The following is a 17,229-nucleotide window of genomic DNA, read 5'->3' on the forward strand; positions in this document are numbered from 1 at the left end:
TAACTCTACAGACTACATATTTGCTCTTTTTAGTACCTAAATTACAGGTTTTTAGCCCATAGTGATATGGAACATTGGCATAATAAAGCTGAAAAGGCTTCTCTTAAAACCAAACAACCCAAAAGATCACAAGTAACATACCAGAAATATGTTGCTTTCCTGTGTGGAAAACTTTTTATGCAGGTTAAAAGAATTATTATTTCCTTCTCATTCTCTTATATAAGCTATAATTGCTAGCAATTTCATGCAAAGTTTGTTACTATTTGTAAAAAGGCTCAGGCAGGTCTCAATGATATTTTTTGAACCTGCAGTCAATTATTTTTTGGGAGAAAGAACTGGTGTGGGGGGAAGAGTGGGTAGAAGAAATGTGCACCATTTTTGTACAAGAAAAGGCTTGTACTGATTAGCTGCTATCTAAATTATAGTCTATAAAAATAAACTTTAACCTCATTTATATGAAGCTCACAAAGCATCAGGTCCTTTTGAAATAGTGTTTGGCCAGTATTTGTGTGGTTTCAGCCAGTCACATGAATTCCTAAAAAAGGCAGGCTATTTAGAAACACTGCCTAACAGGTGCTGCTTGTGTATTACCCCTTTTTAGATCAGCTGTAAAAAGAAAGAAACCCATACTTTTGAAACTGGTTTAATGTGAGGATAGCTTTTACTTGTCTTCCTTTAATTTTAATGTGTGTTTCCTTTTCCATCTTAGCTACAGCTGTTACACTGAATTACAGCCTGTGTATTTTAAGAGTCCTTCCATAGTGATGGGTGTGGATCATGTAGTTTCCATACTCTGCTGTGCCTGGCTCAAGGCAACTCCAGCTTGGTGCTGGTATTTGCCCTTACTTGTGATTTCCTCGCTGAACCAGTACTGTGCAGTAGTTAACCAAGCTGGAGATAGTCCAGTGGTTCTCAAGCAACACGGATGGTTCTGAAGGTACAAATGACTATTCTTTGTATTAGAGAGAGAATTTCTTACTTGAATTGTGTTGAAGAACTGACATGGATAAAGGCTCTGTCTTCTTTCTCTTTGCTCAGCTTGGTGTCTCTGATCAATCTTAATATAATCAGCAAAGATGAATATACTGTATTCTATTTCAGAAGCCCTTTCATGGAGGGTTAATAGAATTGTTTTTCCCACAAGAATTTAACAGAGAATTAATGCTGTTTTGAACTACGGCAATTGATAAAGTGTTTTTACGCTACCTGTCTTTATGGCTCTTGCTGACTTATGCTTGTATTGGTGATTTTGTATTTATAGCCAGCTCTTTTCAGTATGTCTATCTCTAAAATTATTTTGTGAGTGTCTGAAATCCTCAACTTGCAAAAGCGAATGTATTTTGGAGCATACCTTTCTGGGAATGTGACTGTCATTTATTAAATAGTTCTTTAAACAGTTCTGTATTGATTAGAATCACCTCACAAGATTTGGATATTTGGATAAATGGATATCTTCCTTCCAAAACTAAGCATTATCCCAAATTTACTTAATAATACCTTGAAAGAAAGCTTGTCCAATATTTAGTGCACTGATCAGAGCTTAAGATTCAGTTCGCAAGACTCTTTGGGTAATGTCAGGCAAGTAATGGATAAAATCCTTACAAGCTTAGTGAGGTGGGCCCTAGAAACTTATGCCTCTGAGCCTCAGACTCTATCTGCTTCATCCTTCCATTTGAAAAAAACCCAAAACAACAAAACAGAACCACCCAGTCCCATGCCCCCCAAAACCAATGATCTGAGGGGAGGGAAACCTTAGCTTCCTCTGTGTTGAATTAAAAACTGTGTCATGAGCTGGAGAATAGGTAATGAGGATAACATGACCTGTTGTTTCCCAGATCTCTGGGTGCATGCTTTTTTTTCTATCCTGACTCTGTCTCAGGTGCAAAACGCATGCCAACAAACCTGTGCTTTTCACCAAACTAATCTCCATGTCAAGGAAACCTTGGGTCTGTAGCCCAGGTGGGGCTGGAAGAGGCAGCTGCAGCTCGCTCCCAGTGGTGCAGGGCAGCAGGACCCGTGGTCTGTGACCACTGCGAGCCTCATCAGGCAAGTGCAGGAGTAGCCATCAGTTCCAGACAGCTGAAGTACATCACAGGCAGAATTAGAAGGTGGAAGTAGGGTGGGGGCAGGGTAATAGAAAATATATGTTTTACTGCCTCTATAATACAGAAGGATAATGCCAGTAATCTTACCAGTTTAGGCTGGTGGAACAGAACTATAAACAGGAGGCTGTATGTGGAGCTGTGCACATCACTTTCCTGCATAGCTGGAATTGTTTGGTGACTTAGATGGATCTGTTCAACAACTGAGTGAATGTATGCCATACATTTGATGGTAAACTGAGTGGATGAAGGCTTTGTAGAATCATAAGATATAAATGTAAAAAAATTACCTTTAAGTAGTGCAATTACCAATGTTTTCCATTTAATCATAATTCCTTAATACTAATCATGCTTCCTTAATACAGACACACAAACATTGTTAGAGAAGGTCGGTGAGACTCTAATAATGAATTAAACCTGGTAATCAAATGGTGCAATGTCTTCAGTTATTATCTGCCCAGTCTAATTCCCGTTATATTCAAGGACTCAAAGTCTATTCCCAAAACAATATATGATGCAAACGTCTGTAATCTCTGGTTTCTCTAGTCCCCAAGACATCCCATGCAATGAGACCTTTTGCCATACTAGGAGGTGAAAATAATCTAGAAATGTATATAGCAATATATCAGTGCATACTTCTGGATTATACATAAACAAATGAAGCTGATTAAAAAAAGACAAAGCAACCACTCACAGCTCTGATACACCAACTGATCTTTCAACAGATAGATGGAAACAGATGTCATAACTGGTGGAAGTGCCAACAAATGGTGCACAGGGGTCTGTCTGCTGCTGTCTGCATTTTTATGTACCTGAAGTAAGAGAAAATCATTTATTTAATAAGGAGATGCTGAACCTAGTCTTATTTTTTGTATTTTTTGCCTTCTCTTATTATCTGTGTACGTTTGCTGGTTTGTAGTTTACTGTTCTTAGAACATGTAGCATTTGATACTAAGATTTTTTGAAACCACATTAAAAACACTGAGGTGCTTCTTTTTTGTGAGCTTTTTCCATGGCCTAATTTTAGGAAAAATCCCAAATGATCTCAAGTCTATTAAGTTCTGAATGTCAAAATTTAGATTAATCATGAAAGAAACACTTCCATTATCAACACTGTTAATAAGCTTTTCCACCTCAGGCTCCCACTGGTCTGGATTCTGATACACAATCCAATGTGTACAGTACCTTAATATTTGAATGGTTCTGTTGCTATTTCGTGGCATTAATCTGGGGGATAATATACAGTGCACCACAAATAAAGGTTGGATTCACGCATAGCGACTTAAAATTTGTGAACTTGCAGATAACTGATTGGATTGTTACATAATTTATTTTGAAAGAAGAAATAAAGAATTTTGAGAGAAAAAGAAGAAAAATGGTTTAACCATGGCTTTTCTTTTTATTAGATCTGTTACTCGTCAACATACATTTGGGGACCCTCTTAGCTTTTTGTGAAGTGCTGTATTACACTATACTAACAACAGGACTTTTTTTGCATGGCAAAGAATGCCAAGAATAGGAATAAGAGAATGAGGCCCTTAAACATGTCTACATAGGCAGTTCCTTTTCATGATCTTACTGATGAGGAACATATCAGAAGATGATTTCCCTGATAAAAATAGGGTCGGTTAAATTGCAAAGGAGTACAGATAAGTTGAGAAGACAAGATGAAGCATTAGGCATCTGTTGTGCAACACAGAAATCTTGTGTTACAGCTGCTCTTTCTTCATGCAGATAAGGAGGAGTAAATTTTATAAGAAATGTTGCAGAATAGTTATCAAGATTGTCCAGCTTTACATTCAGTTTTACTGGGTTTTGATTTAGTTTATCCAGTGCAGCAGATAGTACTGAGAAAACTGTAAGTCTTTGCATTGACTTTCTCCAGCATTGACAATTGTTCTTTCTGAGGCATTTGAAGAACCTACCGTCATAGGTCACAAAGACCAGCATGAGATTTACAAATCCTGCATTGTGAAGACAACAGGAAAAACTTCACTCAGAAAATGTATAGAGTGTATTGAATAAGCAAAATGAATAGCTATAGACAATTCGCACCAGAGTATAGCATTTTGTTAGACAATGCAAGGAACTATGATGTTTAAGTCATGCACTAACATATGCTTGCCTCAAAATGAGTTTACGCCTGGGTTTGGGTGTCTCTTTTGTTAGGATTCGTAGATCAATATTCAATTGAAATTATTGTATGAGTGCAGAAAATGGGGCATGCTGGTTTGAAACGGAGAGGTAGTTGTGCATTGTAGAGGAAAGGATTGTTTAGAATCAGAAATTTGTGTCTATGTTGATAGAACAATTTTTAATATTCTTGGAAGCCTGGAGAGACTGGGTGTTATCTGACATGCTTTCTCTGTTATCCAAAGCGATCTCTGTGGCATATACATAAGATTTGAGATTACAGATGCTTCTGCACTTGCACTGTGTAGTTTTTTAGGAAAAAGCGGAGCTTTGAATATAAGGGGAGTGAGATCAGGCACACAGTAATTGCAAGTGGTGCATCACTTGATTATCAGGTTTAATGTGTCATGAGGGTCTTGCTGACCTTTTCTGTCAATGCAAAACATGGGCAGATGTTGGCATTAAAGAGAAAAAGAGAACAGAAGTGGATAGATACGAGCAGGCCAGCTGCCAGAAGGTCAGCTGACACTATGCTGACATCAAGTGCAGTCTGGGGAGTCCTTCTCATCAAAGCAAGCCTTTGCATACAGCAAAAGTGTAGATGTCCATATACACAGGAGCCACAGGAGTGTCTGTAAACTAGTCTCTCTTCTGGTCAGTACATCTTTGTTGCTATGAGAGATATTTTTCTTGCCTTGTTTTGGCTGATTTCTCTGATCTTAGTCTCTTGGAATCTCTTGTTTAATCTGCTGAGAACAGACCATAAAGAGGAAATGGGCATTTAGGTTGTCTTGTGCATTTTCACTGGATGTGCAGAAGCACTTCCCTCCAAGATCTGCATGCAGTATGTTACAGGCACCTTATCACTTCATAGTCTCTTTCCAGTGCAGGATATGTAGCTTTGGATTGTTACGAGAGAAATAAAAAATATATTTTGCTTGGGTCATAGCTATAGCAGTAACTTGAGGAGGTGATCTCAGTGAAGAGATGTACTTGTGTGGTGTAGTGGAAACAGTTTCCCACAGTCTCTTGCGGGTTGCTTTGCTAACTGTTTTTGTAGAGATCGGTGCAAGGTGCTTGTGAGACATTGGTGGATGATGTAGTGATGGTAAAAAGTTCAACTGCTATAGTGTGTCCTGTTATTTCTCTTCAGAAGCCTTGAGATAAATGTGATGAATAAGTGCATCCTCCTCTTTCCTCCCATACCCAATCACTAAAGCTCTGCTTTCATGTGTGGCTTTCTCTGTTCATTGTCTGCGCAGGATTAAGTTTCTGGTGCTGATGTTTTTCCCAGCAGGAGTTCTAATTTTCCTGAGAAGCAAATAGTGCTTTTGTCATAGCATATCAAAATACCCATGAAAGGTAATTAGCTGGAAGAAATGAACATACTACTGAGATGTGCCGAAAGGGAAGTCTGATAGTCTAGTGAGAAAGACACTGAAATCTAGTTTCTGCATTTGGCTTTGCTGTGGACATGTGGAACAACCTTGGTCAAGTCAGTTAGCTGTGCTTTGTAAGATGATGCAAAAACTATTTCTCATCTCAACTTTTTGCCTATGTGTCTTTTTAAAATACGTGCTCCTTCTGCAGTGAGTCTCTTCTACTGTGTGTGTGCATAGTGCTCACCTCCATGTGTGGCTGCTCACTGGTGAGGACCTTTGGAAAGTACTGTAATGCCCGTAACAATGATAAAGGGAGCGTGAGCCTGTTCAGAAAATGAGCGCTGTGTTTTGTCTTGAAAACGTGTGTCAGTGCTCCTCAAAAATTAGTATCTCTGAACTCCCACCTTTCCACAAGGCTCAGAAAAACAAGGCTACAAAACATTAGGATGCAGCTGATGGAGGGATGACTGGAAGGCTAGGAGGGTGAGGAGGGGAGGCATCAGGATGGGTACTGGTAGTGGTGCTCAATCTGCTTCTGTTACTCTATTGCATCGGGAGCCAGCTCTGTCCTTGAAGAAGATGGATGCTTCCCCCCCCCGCCCCGGGATAGTATAGCTGAGAATAAAAGGGCTTGAGAACAGGAGTAGAGTTTGGTGTTCTCAGTAAGGACAATATGACTGTAGACTGAGCTTTCATGAGAAAGCAGGTTTATGTGGAATCTGACAACCTAGAAGAGGCTGTGGGAAACCATTTCCACCATCACTGGCATAATTATGACTTTGAAAAAAAGATCCCAAACAAACAAATTCCCAGAGATGGGGAGATAATGAGGAGGAACAGGATTCTTTAGCATAGCATGTTCTGGGGTACCATGTTGAATAGGTACCATAGAAAAGCCTTTGCTTGCTTGTTTCCTAAAGGAGAAAATGGAAAAGCTATTATCTCTAGTCCTTAAAGTATATAATAGTCTATACTGCCTTTTAATGCAAAATCTCTTGCAGCAGTGTGTAGTTTGGCAGGCTGTTCTAAATTCCTGTTCAAGATTTCATCCACATCAGTGTAAGTTTTTTGGGTTTTACCTCTGCTGGGGTAAGAAGCTTCAGGTTTCCTCACTTTTAGACCCATGATCCAAGCCCTTTCTAGTGCAGAAGGTCTAGCTAAGGAGACTGATAAATTAGGCAACACGGAACTGCTGCCTACAGCAGCTAGATCACTTCTGATTTGTAGATGAGGTCATTTGCAGCTGAGGCAAGTATTTTACACAGTTCATGCTTGCTTTTGGTATGTTTTATCTCCTTGAGGCCTTTAAGAGCTCTTTTCTTTGAGTCATCTTTGATTCAGGTGGACAGCAGCACAAAATTGAATGTAGATACACAGTTGTGTGCCATACATTTAAAACCAGACAAACAAAACCCAGCACCACCACCATCCCCCCAAAAAACCCCAAAAGCCCCAGACATTTGAAGTACCTTCCAGTTTTGTCTTCAGTTTTGTCATCTTCTCTGCCTGTGTCATAGATGCCATTTGGACCATGGCCTTGCTATTAGTTTTCCTGTTTAAAATCTCAGGGGTCTTGGTTTGGTTTTTTGTTGCTGCTGTTGTTGCGTCCCCGTCCGTCCCCTGGGATGCTGTGGATTTTAGCATTCTTTTGCCTATTCAGCTATTTAAGACACAAAAATCATTAGTAAATTGGGGAAAGGATGGGATTCAATGGAAGATTTTCCAAATGATAGAATACTAGTGGGTTTAGGGGAAAGAGTTTAGTTCAGTGTATCTTCATAGACACCAGCTATTCTTTATCCCCCTTGTTTATGTTATCTCCATGGCCATGCTTGAAGGATTGTTTTGCTCAGCTTGATTCCCTCTTATGTCTTGATCCCTGCCAAGCCAGTGTTCTTGGCTGCTTTCAGATACATGGAGAGAGTAAACATTCACCATCAATAGTATGAAGTTTGTTCAGTAGCTTTAATAACAACCAGATACAGTACTGAACAGTGCCATGCACATACTTGGATTGGATGGGTGGGCGTACCTTTCAATTGATTGGGCTTTGCAAAGACAAAAACCACAGAACCATGAAAGTCATGCTTTGATATTAGGTTTTCCATGAGAAATCTCAACACAAATCTGTTTATCTGGGCAATAGCCAGCTGGACATTTGCTAAGTATGAGGAAAGATGTTCTGCTGTAAATGCTTTGACATAAACCAAGTGCCTTTTTCCCAAACTATCTGCTGTTCAGCAGGTCTACACACTTTAATGGCATTGTTCCTTGGGCCAGCAGCTTCTTTTGACAATACTCTCTTGATTCATCCCACCATAATTTGTTTCCATGTGGTTGACCTGCTAGGTCAGTAGTAGAAGGCTTCATCTGCCTCTTTGAAGGCTGGATTTGCTCAACACTGCAACTGCTTAGTATAATGTGCCTTTCAGAAATAAAGTGTAATCAGTACAGCAGTGCATATCAACAGTGTCTAGCATTAAGTTCCTAACTCTGGCTTCATGATGCCTGTTCTCGGTTGTATGTGGTGGGTTGTCTGGCAGTCCTGGGAAATAAACAGGTGATCAAATTGCTTTGACTGTGGCAGTCAGTGCCTAGTGAGATGGATAGCTGTGGGGGAGGCTGCCAGAATTCAACCCTAAACCCAAATACACTGCTACTGTCTATAATGCAGCTATACTCTTTTCCCATAGGCAGTTCTCCCTGCTAAACTGGTGTCAGGCATGCAGGATTTCTGCTGATGTGCATCCCATAGTCCTTCCTACAGTTCTTTTATCTCACAGCATTTGAGAGCAAATTTGTCCTCCCCAGAGTATTTAATGAAATTAGAGGCACTTTGCTATAAACTTGTCATGAATAAATGGATATTGCCCTAACTCAGTACTTTTGTTTCAGAATCTTTCCTGGGGTATTTGAGTTCCTCCCTTAGTCTTGATGAGAGGTGTGAGCCCACAGATAGCTTGTAGTAGCACACCACCTGGCATACCACAGTATTGACCTGGCTTGCAGAGCAAGCTTTTGCATTCAAGATAAATATGTTTACAGTGAAGAAACAGAATTACCATCCAGGAAAAAAAACAACCAAACAAGATTACGTAGAGGATGAAATCAAACTTGCTGCTAAAGGAAAAAGCTGGGGCAGTCTGCAGGCACACAGAGGCATGCACGAGTGGCGAGTGTGTGTGTGCCTGTGCAAGAGAGCAGGAGCGAGCCAGCGAGAGGAAGCCCTGAAAGTTAAACTCCTCCTGCAGCTCTGCATCTGCTCTGAGTCACTGGTATGACTCACACTGACAGTGTTCATGTTAGCTAGCGTTCAGATGGAGCAGCTCTGGCAACAGAAGAAGCAGGTTATATTATTGATTACCTGCTGCAGCAGACAGTTGCGCCAAGATTTTTTTTTACGAGCACAGATGAAACAGAGGAGGCTCTACTGAGTACCGTTATGTTATTATTTTCTTAAGGTAAGAATGCCTGTTATTTACTAGAGAAGGATAGGAAAGGGAATTTAGAGCTTGTGAAGGCTGAGTCTGTGCTGCTGCTTATTCTCAGAGGATGCTGATCTTTGGAGCTGCATTACTGCAAACCTTTGTCTTGACTGTTTGCAGTGCAATGTGGATAATCATATGGCTAATGAGCAGTGCATGACCTAGGAAACAAAATAACTATATTCTCATTCATTGATGTTATGTAAGGCATGGCAGCCATGTTAAAGACAGAAGACCTCTTTCGAAGAAACAGTGCTGCTAGATGGTAGGGCAAGGAAAACAACCACTTTTTAAGCAGCCCTTGGTTCTTTGGAGAGCGATGCAGTTCTGTAGTTCTTGCTTAAAAATAAATCTACTGACTTCTGAATTGCTGTGTTAATAGAATAAAAACCAGTGGCATTAGAAATAGCAAAATAATTGTTTACCTTTAGAATCACAGTGTTGTTTTGCCTTCAGCATTCAGGTTGGGAGCATGTGCGTGCTGTGATCTGTGCAGTGCCTGGATGTAAACAGTTTCTTCAAATACTTTAAATGATACTTCCAGATATTGGAGTGGTTTTCATTTTGTGCCACTAAAAGCCAGTGTGTATATGTATGTCCTGTTCTGACAATTGGTTATATGCAAAAAGTAGGACATATTCTAGTTAGTGTTGACATATGCAGAATGGGTAAAACAGTTTTTTCGTAGTGGCTTTACTGCTGTTTTCTTCACTCTCGTGCTGTAATTTTAATGTAGTCTAGACTGGTATTGCTAATTATGTGGAATCCACTGAGTCTTGACCTTCGCTGTACTCCTCACAAGAACTGCAATAATCTTAATTTCTTTTTCCTTTTCTTTCCTTTTTTTTCTCCCTCTCCCTCCACCCCCCTTTATTTTGGATTTACAAGGCAGTGTCCTTTTAAAGTGCAGCTACTCTTAGTAACAAGGGAGCCTGGTCACTTCTGTGTATTATTTTCAGAATGAGAGAAGGAGTATATTTTCAAAACCTGGTCACTTACTAGCTTACTTTCAGCTACTTGAAATTACCACTCATTTTCTTGTACAATTTACATAAAAATTACCACTGCCTTCTCTCAAAGAAATATGGTGCTGTAATAAGGTCATTCAAAAATGACAACATACTTCAGGTTCTTCTATTTGCTAATTTGTAGCATTCACTGATGCACAGTGTTTTCATTGCTGTGAATTAACTAGATTTGGTGTTACTTCCTCTTTTAAAAAATATTAGGTTTCTTACTAAAATGGAAAGTAAGGTTTGCTAGTGCATTTGTAGTATACACTTCTTGTGGCATCCAACTTAGAAAACTATAGAGTGAGAGAAGCTTTTAAAACAGTCACTCATGGATGCCCATCTCCCAGAGCAAAATTTTGGTGGCTAATTTTAATGATTTATTTTTCTGTTATAAAATATTTCTCGTGTTACAACATTATAAATGCAAGCTAGTTTAAACAATGTTATGGTTGCTTTTAGGACTGCTCACTAACAAAGTTCTGACACACAGCAGTCTTTCATTCCCCTCCCAAATCCAAACAAGTCCAAATAAAACAGTCTTTACAGTCTTAATTTTTCCACTGCTTTGTATCTGAATTACTGTTTTCTGAGATAGCATGCCAGAATTGTGTTTGCCTTCAAGTTTGCCTTTAAGTATGTATGCATTTAGAGTACGGATTCTGTATTATGTCAAACCAGAACAAATAATTTATTATGATAAAACTCAATTATCTTCAATTGAGTTTACATAATTTATTTATTAATGCATTGTGGGCACAGTTAAATAATTACCATTTTTAAAAGAAATTTAAAGAACATGCTTAACATCTAAAAAACAGGATGACAGCCTCTGAGTCAACACAACCCTGAAGACAGCCCTCCATCTTACTTGTCTGTAAACTCTTTGTGCAAGTGCTGACCACCAGAGAGAACTCCCTCTGATTTGTCTCATTCTCGTGCTGCCTGCTACGTCCCTCTGTCTGCTGCTGGAATGCCACTAAGTGAAAAAGAGCATCAGCTTAAAAAGAACAAAAAGCCCAGCCTCACAAGATGGCTAGACAGTTTGCTTTATTGAGTTGGAAAGCTTCTGGGAAGAGCTACAGCAATTTTAGTGGTCTTTGTTGTGATCCTATCTTGGTAATTACATGCCTTCTTTTAGGTATATTAACAAGTCACAACTAAAGTGTAAATATCCAAGGTAGGAGAGATTTGTGCAGGGAAGTGATCATAACTCTGTGTTAAGTGCAAAGGAAGCAGCTGTGTTTAATCCTTCTATGCAGGGATTTTGTAGTAAGTATAATAGGGCTTCCTAAAGTCTGCCCTCTAAGCACCCTGAAAGTTAGTTTTTGTTGCTTCAAGTTGGCTTTGCATTAGGCCATAAAGGCAACAAATGGCAGAAGCTGTTGGGACCATTTCACCTGTACTTTTGGCAGGACTTGAAGTGTGAGAGTTCATGATCTCCTTGGCCTTTCTTTTCTGTAGTAAAGGTTTGTTATCGCCAGTGAACCCAAGCAGAAGATCCAGCTCACTGTTCTACCATCCTGTTCCTAACCTACAGGACTTCACCGGTGCTCGCATGGCTGGTTTTCTTGTCTTTGCATTACTCTAGAGCCGTGTTTTGATATCTCTGCCCTTACTGACGCTTTTGCATACTTCCTGCTGAAGTTTAAGCCCCTTTTTTCATTCTCACTTCAGCTGCTCTACTGTAACCTATTTAATGATTCTCTCCCCTTGTTAGGTTTTCCACCTAGGCAAGCCTTAAATGGTGCAAAGCTGCAAAGCTCTTCCCTTTTGCTCCTGTGCCATTTGTGTTGCGAAGGACAGGTGGGGTGTTCAGCTGTCCTTTTACTTGTTTCTTCCTTTGTAAAACCTGCTGCTGTTTTCTGTGGCTTTCTTTATGGCCATGCCCTGTGTTATTCTGAGCCCTTCACCTGCCTTCCTGGCACTTCGGTAGCAGTGCTGCTGGATTAGCTCTGATCTTGTACATATTCTGGTTCCTCAGCCCTCGAGCAGAAGTTTTGAAGTGGGCAGTGGCATCATCCTTGTGCATGCTGTTCTACCTCTCCCTGCTGTGGCAGGGGGAAGTGACTCCACAGGAAACACAGCTGTTGATGTGGGTAGTAAGTGGAGAAATGAGGGCCATGTGAAATTAAAGCATTTCTCCAAATTTCTTGAAGCTCTGAAACCTTCGGTGGGAGGAAGCACTCTCTTACTTTACACAAAAGCTATGTCAGCAATGATTTACAGCTAGCCTTGCTAAATGGCTGGTAAAGAACTTAGGGGAAATCCAGTCTTGTTATTGAAATGAATTTATGTGAATCATCTTTAATATGGGTGAGTTGTTGATCATGTTACTGTTTTACCTAATGATCAACTCAAGCTGGAGCACTGCTGTATCAGATGCTGAGTTTTACACACTGTAGAAGATGGTCCATGCACTGAATAAAGATTCCCCCCCGCCAAAAAAAATAATGGTTGCTATATTTTCTATGGTGATTTGCTGTTCGACATTAGACTTTCTGAAAGAGGACTCTGCAGTATATGGAAAAGCAGCAGTATATTGGTGTTTGTGTGGTACATCCTTGTGTCACAGAACAGTACAGCATTTCTGTTTTCAAATCTAAATTTGAAAAGGAGGGAGGGAAAAAGTTTGAGTTGGTTTTTTTACAAGTTTTTGTTTCTTTTTTGCGTGTTAGAAATAAGCCCCTGGAAACGAGTTACACTGGAATAAAATCCTTGCATGTGAGCAGTATGAATAGCACTGTTTGCAATACTGAACCATCTTGTTTGTTGGAGAACTCATCTTTTTATTTGCCTAATTTTTAGAAATGACAATTTTTACCTGAGTTGTTCTGGGGGTCTTTTATTTGTGTATGTATCTACAGGGCATCTGCTTTGTCCCTTTTCCTGTTTTCTGAATAAGTCTTGTTTGGATTAGATTTGTTGCCTGGTTTTAAAGAGGCAGGGGAAAGAACTGTTAAATCTTTGTTTATACTGTGTCCTGAAAAGCTCTTCACTTAATCCCTGGAGCACTTCAAGCAGGGGGACACAGAGGGAGGCAGTGAACATGTCCTGTTTGCCCTGGAAGGCCCAAACTGTTAGAGGGGCTCCCACTTCATTGCATTGCATTGCATGAGGTTTTGTATCACACAGAAAAAGTCACAGTCTCAATTTTCGTCTGTTGAAACCTTTGTGTATTCTTGAGCATGTGTTAGTTTAAATAAAGAGTGAAGGGTGCAGCCTATACTGTGAATATAGCAATGATGGTCCTTTCATTTGCCTTCAGAGTCTGAGTTCCCACTTGACTAGCCTGTCATGACTATAGTCCCCCTGCCCTGCTCTGAACTCGGAGCCAGCGTAAGGATGAGTATAGTTCATTTTGCTCTGGTTAAATGAGATTATGGCCTGGATTACGATGGTGCGTTATTTCTGTGCTGAATTCTCCTTATATTTTATAGGGACGCAGAAATCTGGGATTAGCTCAGTTTTCGTTTCCGTTTGATGCTTCATCTTTTAAAGCAGCAGAGTACCTCTGGGTCTGCTGGGTGGGCTTAAATAAATAGTAGTGAATTGGTAGGTTTGATATCTCACATGACTGTGAATTGACATTCTGTGTTCAGGTGAAACAGTTTAAAAGGAGTGGGTTCATGATCCTTAATTCAGATTTACTTTTTAGATAAATACTTGCTAGTGCCAGATGGCAGAGCTGCTACAGGCAGAGGTGAATAACAGAGCATATTCACTTCTGCAGGATATTTTGGCAGCAAATCTGATTTTAAAAAAAAAAGACAACAACATTGCAATATTCTAGATTGCACTAAAAAGCCAGTAACTTCATCAGGGTTCCCGTGTGTGATCGGCAAGTGTATTTTAAGCCCCAGATTCCTGAAATACAAGCTGCTTTAAAAGATTTCTTCTGTCTCATATCAGAAATAGACACTAATGGTCTGACTTTAAAGCAAAAGATTTATTTTTTCTCTGGCATCAGTGTTATTTCTGTTGGGCAACTGGGCGGGCTTCCCCTGAGGACATATGGACGAACATGGTAAAATGTTGGATTCTTTTAATGCACATAGAAGGATGTGAAAAAAATAATACCATGCTGACAGCATCTTCTGTTGTTTCAGGAAAGCTTGCAAAAAGAGCTCTTTTGAGCTCTGTACATTAGTATGAAGGATTTGTATGAAAAGGACTGCATCCTGAGTATTACTATCACTAAATATTAGTATTGTGGCTGTGAATACACGACATAAAAATACATGCAGCTGAGCTGGCTAGAATGAGGTCTTTCTGTTATAAACTCTCTCTCAAATGTGGGTGCCTGGGAAAAGTTCATTAAATTATCCTCTGTTCCTGAGGTAAGTGGATGACTTTCAATTGTATTTTGGTAAACAGGAGGTAGTGAGTAATAGGAAGAATGTGGCCTTTGTGGTTTTGCCTACATAAGAAAGATTTCTAATTATTGTCCCATAGCTTTGTAGACTCATTGGTGAGAACATGATATTAAAAACTCAGATACTTCTACAGGATGGTGATTTTACACAGCAGAGTTGCATGGAAAAGTGACTACTCTTTTGCCAGTACATATGTAGTGAGGCAGACTTGCAAAGTAGACCAGAAATGGACTTTGGAAAGAAAGACTAATGGGGAATTAGAGGGGATTCTTCTTGGATGCCCTCCTATGAAATCTGCAGTTCACCTGGGGAATAGAAGGGAACTGGGACAAGTTTGATCTCAAATTTATGTATTTCAGAGAAATAGCTTGTGATCTTACATCAGACAGTAAGTTGAGAGTGCTTATGTTTGCAGATTGGCCAATGTTAGAATTTATAGCATAGTGTGAGTAAGCATTCATACCGTCATGTAATTTGCTTTTTCCCAACGCTAGGTATTGCTTGCTACTGGGCAGAAGCAAGTTAAATGAAGTTTTAATCCTAAGCTCATCTTGAAGTGATGTAGTGTCTATGAGAGACCCTACAGGGCTTTGCCATCTTTACTGAATGTTCACAAACAGTTTGTACAATCAGTTTATCTATAGCACTTTCACTAAAATACATGGTGAATGGAAGTAGCCACTTAAGGGTGTGGGCAATGTTATAGATTAAAGTAAGAAAGCGGAGTTGAATTGAACGGTATTGTGTTTGACAGCGTTTAATCCATGCTCCAAGGATCCAGACCTGTGGTCTCTGGAGCGAAACTGCCACTACCATTGCAAGAGGTGCTCAAGAGGCTTATTTTGGTGAGCTCCACAAAGCCATGGCTGGAGGCATCAGAGTGAAATAGTCAGGATGGTCTCGCATGCCACGACCTTAATTTGTCATATTGCTATATGGTGAAATTACATCCGTTATTGTTGCCTTCCTTTTACCAGCATCTTTAGCAATTGAATACACACGAGTATTATTGCCCTTTTAACTGATACAGTCTGAGAGAGACTGAATCAGTTATCTGGGGGCTCCTCTGTAGTGAAACTGCAAATGCTGCCCAGCAGTCAGCTCCTGTGGGCCTGAGTGGGCAGAGTAAGACAGGGCTTTGCTGCCAGTGGGGCAGGCTGGATTGTGAAGCGCAGAGATGCCTGTGGGTGGCGGGGGCAAGGCAGCAACAGTCCTCCTGGCTCCTGCCATCCAGCCCTCTTCTCCTCCCCTTCTGCCATGAAAGCCCGGTTTCTGCCAGCTGCTCTGTGCCCTGGAGAGGTAGATGGAGGTGGTGGCAGTTTGCATGGGGCAGTTGACGTGTTCAGTTTTTCCCCTTGAAGAAGAGCTCTCTCACAGGATCCTTTTGAAGGTGCCATGTCATTTCAGTGCATGGGGGTAGCAGAAAGGGCTGAGCACCTTCAAGGTACAGAGAGCAGTGAGAGAGAGGACCTGGTTGGGCATGTGGAAAAATAAACTTCCATTTGCACAGGGAGTGCTTGAAGGAAGCAGCTGCTTTTGTGCTTGGAAGTGACGGGAGGCTGCCAGCATGTGTGTGTGTGTAAGGAGGGCTTTAGCTTCAACACCCATGGTGTCTGACTTTTCACTACCTTGCTGACTTTTCACTACCTTGTAAATACTTTGTCCTTTTTTGTGGGATGCAAGTATTTCCTAATAGCTCAAGAAGAACTGAACGTTCTTTTCTGTGCTTGTTAGTGGGATTTATGTTTCAGATATGTAAACATCCCCACAGCCTTTCATTTCATGGAAAATCAAAAAATGTTACAAGGAATCACTGGTAAGATTTTATTGAGGGCTAGAAACAATTTGGCACATGTAACTATTGTCTCTTCAAAAACTGGGAATGTCTTTAAATACCGATTTTACGTAAAATTTAGCAGAAAGATGGAAATGGAGGGCAGAACACTTATCAGTGAAGATCTGCTTAGCTGATGTTATATTTGTTGTAAGTAGCAGACAAGAACTCGCTAGCAGTTTGACTCAATTTGTCTGAAGATTTGATACCCCTTCCTGTAATGAGCAAAACATCCAGGATAAATGGGAAGAGTATTTGCTTCCTAGCACAGTGCTTACTTGCTGCTAACCCTAACTATACTAAAAATGTTTGCAAACGTCTAAAAAGCTTCTAAGAGGAAGAAGGGAGGTAGCAAATAGGCATTTGGGAGGGCTGTGGTAGCTGATGAAGAGTGCAATATTTTGCAGCATTTTTTTTTTGAAAGTATGACATCTTTCCTGACTTCCCTACAACTTTCCCAACTTCCCTACAACTTGCACTTTTTTCCCCCATTCCTCTGTGATTCATATTACTGGGACCCAAGAAAACAATGTCTTCACAGTAACCATGTGACTGTTTATATACAAAAATTAATAATGCAGCCTAGATTTCATAGAATCACAGAATAGTTTGGCTTGGAAGGGACCTTTAAAGGTCATCTAGTCCAACCCCCCCACATTGTGCCACATATTTCATGGCTGGAGTGCCCAATGTTCCAATTTGCATCAGCTCTCAAGTTGCATTTGGGGGTCCATAAAATACATCTGCGTGACATGGTCAGTGCAATGGATTACCCTAAAAGGAAAACCCATCTTAATGTCAGCATCTCAGGGATTTGATAAAACTGAACACCTCAGAAAATTATCATTTGGTTATACTGCATGAAGATAATTTCCTCCCATGAGTACTTGGATGCTTAGTTTTACAA

The 17,229-nt window shown here is 40.2% G+C and overlaps 1 protein-coding gene across 14 annotated transcripts in view; it reads left to right on the top strand.

The window, feature by feature from the left end:
• Positions 1-17,229, top strand: part of INPP4A (inositol polyphosphate-4-phosphatase type I A) — a 127,851-nt gene that overhangs the window by 25,765 nt on the left and 84,857 nt on the right. Inside the window, exon 1 of one of the 14 annotated variants that reach the window (XM_075057482.1) lies at positions 9,045-9,078. The exons of the other annotated variants lie outside the window; for them this stretch is intronic. The gene's annotated coding sequence lies outside the window, so the exon portion shown is untranslated. Of the gene's footprint in view, positions 1-9,044; positions 9,079-17,229 lie in introns of those variants that run through there. 14 annotated transcript variants of the gene reach the window in all.

Source organism: Buteo buteo, chromosome 25 (genome assembly GCF_964188355.1).
Source record: "Buteo buteo chromosome 25, bButBut1.hap1.1, whole genome shotgun sequence".
In the NCBI taxonomy this organism is placed as follows: Eukaryota; Metazoa; Chordata; class Aves; order Accipitriformes; family Accipitridae; genus Buteo; species Buteo buteo.